At 41.6% G+C, this 3,808-nt stretch overlaps 1 long non-coding RNA gene across 2 annotated transcripts in view; it reads right to left on the reverse strand.

Annotated features, from left to right (window-relative positions):
- Positions 1–549: 549 nt before the first annotated feature.
- Positions 550–3,808, reverse strand: part of LOC129785265 (uncharacterized) — a 38,791-nt gene continuing 35,532 nt past the window's right edge. For both annotated transcript variants that reach the window (XR_008749046.1, XR_008749045.1), the window contains one exon: positions 550–2,342. This is a non-coding gene — a long non-coding RNA (uncharacterized LOC129785265). The remainder of the gene's footprint in view (positions 2,343–3,808) is intronic.

A 3,808-nucleotide genomic window follows, 5' to 3' on the forward strand; every position in this document is an offset into this window, starting at 1 on the left:
GCTGATTATTACACAGACACAGTATGTCAAACCAAACAGCATAAATCTTTGCCTTAGAGTAGGACTTTTTACCATAACCCCTTAAATCCATTATAAATAGGACACTGTACAAAGATATAACATATAAATATATACGTTGCTGATAACTTTCACAACTACAGTGTCTAAATATGTATTACATTGAATGTTTTAATGTATGAACTGTAACACCTGTAGAATACCTGAGTATTTTTAAAATTATATTTCAATTTCAGAAATACTGCAGTTTACTAAATTATTAGCATTATTCAAAAACAAGTACTCTTTAACCGTGTGATTGTATCCAAATAGTAAAATATATAGTATGTAATTTAGAAATACATGAATGCCTGATGGATCTTGACAGTTGTGAACATGCAAAACAAATTTTGCTTGATCTTTTGGCATATTCTTGAGTTACTATAAGCTGTCCTTTGGAAGATTTTTTTATTGTGCATTCGAACACATCAGGACCTCAGCAATCAAAACCTGAAGGCCATTATAGTGTGACATAAAGAACAAGCTGCTGTATCTAGGTGCAGAAATTAAGATTTATTGAGCATTGCAGGGTATTTGTGATTAACTCAATACAGGTAACAAAAAACATTTTGAAAATCTCAAACCCTCTCCAAGGGCTTCTCAATGAAATCATCAGGTATAGAGGATGCCTGTTTTATGATGGTGGTCATATAGCTTTATCAACTTCTTATGATATTATGAGCTTAGTCAATATGAGGAGATCATGGAACAGATCCTCCTAGCTATGCTAAGGCACATGGGGAACAGGGCAATGGTTTGAGACAGCCAGCACAGACTTCACCAAGGGCAAGTCTTGCCTCACCTATCTAATATCCTTCTATGATGGAGTGGCTACTTCAGTGGACAAGGGACGAGCTAGGGATGTCATCTATCTAGACTTTTGCAAGGCCTTTGACACACTCCCTCACAACATCCTCCTCTCTAAATTGGAGAGATATGGTTTTGATGGGTGGACTATTTGATGGGTAAGGAATAGGTTCAATGGTCACATCCAGAGAGTAGTGGTCAATGGCTCAATGCCTGGATGGAGTTCAGTGATGATGGTGTCCCTCAAGGGTCTGTACTGGGACCAGTACCATTTAGTATCTTCATCAACGACATAGACAGCAGGATCGAGTGCACCCTCAGCCAGTTTACAGACAACACCAAGCTGAGTGGTGCAGCTGACATGCCTGAGGGATGGGTCGCCATCCAGAGGGACCTGGACATGCTTGAGAAGTGGGCCTATGTGAAGGTCATGCAAGGTCCTGCACCTGGGCAGGGCCCCTCTGGTATCAATACAGGCTGAGGGATGAAGGGGTGGAAAGCAGCCCTGCGGAGAAAGACCTGGGGGTACTGGTGAGTGGCAAACTGGAAATGAGCCAGCAACATGCACTCACAGCCCAGAAAGCCAACTGTATCCTGGGCTACATCAGAAGAACTGTGGCCAGCAGGTTGAGGGAGGTGATTCTGCCCCTCTACTCTGCTCTCCTGAGACCCTGCCTGAAGTACTGCATCCACCTCTGGAGCCCTCAGCACAGAACAGACATGGACCTGTTGGAGACAGTTCCAGAGGAGGCCACAAAAATGATCTCCAATGAGGAAAGGATGAAGGAGCTGGGATTGTTCAGCCAGGAGAAATGAAGGCTCCAAGGAGACCATATTGTGGCCTTTCATTACTTAAAGGAGGTTTATAAGAAAGATGGGGGGAAATCTTTTTAGCAGGTCCTGTTGCGATAGGCCAAGGGGTAATGATTTTAAACTAAATGAGGGTAGATTCAGACTAGATATAAAGAATAGGGTTTTTTTTTACCATGAGTGTGGTGAAACACTGGAACAGGTTGTCCAAAGAGATGGTAGATGCCCCATCCCTGGAAGCATTCAGGGTCAGGTTGGGTGGGGCTCTGAGCAACCTGATGTAGTTTCCTGCTCATATTTGAGTAGTCAATGACTGCGGTGTGAATCCAGAGTGAGGGATCAGTGTACTCCACCGATGAACTTCAGCGGTGATCAGGGCAGGGCAGGGCAGGTATGGGCTGTTTGTGCTGATCGTATTCACATGGTTGCAGCTGGTGGGTGCTGGCAATGGCACTGGTATCTTTGGAGTGATCTGTGTGAGCCTGCACAGGTACTACGTATACACGTGTGTTGGTTGGGAATATGTGCTCAGTCCCTTCCCAGAGCTCTCTCCCCAGGGCTGGGAGCCCTCTGGACTTGGCTGCAGCAGTCCATAAAGGAGATCCCCTTGGTACCAAAGTCTGCTGGATTTGCCTACTTCTAATGTTGGACCACAGCCAGTTCTGCATCTGTCAAGTCAGAGAAAATGAGATGTGTTGGTAACTTTGGAAATGTCAGTACTGTCAGGTCTAAAGATCACCTAAACAAGAATTTAGGGGAATCTCTCTGATACCCATCTGGAAATCTAGCTTGAGGAGAGTTTGACTTTTCTTGGCCTTTTTTGTAACCTTCTTGTAAAGCTACTAGCAAAACTGCTCTGCCAGGCTCTCCCAAATGAACATCTTGCTGCAGTAAATTCAGGATTGTCAGGATTGCCTCTGTGTAGAGCAGAACAATGTACTGTTGAGACATGTATTTCAGAAGGGTTGTGACATACATCTCTAACACAAGAAAGAGTTCTTTCTACGTACTAATGGATTACAAATGCCTAAACATGTTCACATAATTAATTCTCATCCTTTTGCTTGTCAAAGTGCAGGGAACTTTGGGCTATTCCATTTCTACTTCGCAAGAAGTAGAAGACATCCAGAATCACCTTCCAGGGCACGGTACAAGACCTCCTTGTCTCAAGCAAGAGATTTCCTCTGAACACTGCTCAGTCTACTGGGCCATTTTAAAAGAGGCTTTTAGTTTTGGAATTATACTGTTCAAGATTTTATGTTCTTGGAAAATTAAATCCATCATTTCACACTTTGAAACGTTTCAGCTCCTGTGCTTCTGGGGCAATAGACCAAGCTTATGATCTCCATCCCAGTGATGTAAATTTGCAGTAACACAGATGAAATCACTGGAAATACATTTCTATAGCAGAATCTAATTATTAACATCTTAGATATTCAGACTGTTGTGTCTTTGGGGAAAATTTTTCAGCTATTCATCAAAGAGCAACCTAGAGTTGAACATTTAAAACATTCATGTGTTATGGTTCATATCAGCTGATGCAGTCCCTCATTTGGGTGGCATTAGACTAACCAATGAAGGAATATTGATAGAGAAAGTAAAAAGATATTCCTATTTCTTGAACTCTAAATTAATTAGTTCCCCTCTGAAAAGCAAAATATAGTACTGAACATCCCTGGAACCTGTTCTAAATCTCCACCATTCTGAAACACCCCATGAAATAAAAATACTATATAGTATGGAGGATGACAGGAAGAAATATTTAAACATATATATAATTTAAATATTTGTTAAATATTTGGTTAAAAATACATAAATCACTGCACCGTGCGCAGGTAATAGTCCTGTCAGGGCTGATATCACATGTTCTGGCTGCTGGTACATATGGTACATCATGCAGCTTTGCATTGCCTTCTTCTAGGTAGCCTATGGCACTGAACCTTCTAGGACTACCTTTTCTCCTGCCTTGCAAGTTCTGCACTCTTTTAGTACACCAAGCACACTACGCTACCCCTACCTGCTCCGCATACCCTTCAAATGGAGTAAAAAATATAATAATAAAGAAAAAGTATGGTTTAAAACTTTTGCATTAAGACAATTAAATTTCTTTTCAGTTTGTTTTATCAAAAAGATA

The sequence above is a fragment of the Falco peregrinus genome, chromosome 10, assembly GCF_023634155.1.
Source record: "Falco peregrinus isolate bFalPer1 chromosome 10, bFalPer1.pri, whole genome shotgun sequence".
NCBI lineage: Eukaryota > Metazoa > Chordata > Aves > Falconiformes > Falconidae > Falco > Falco peregrinus.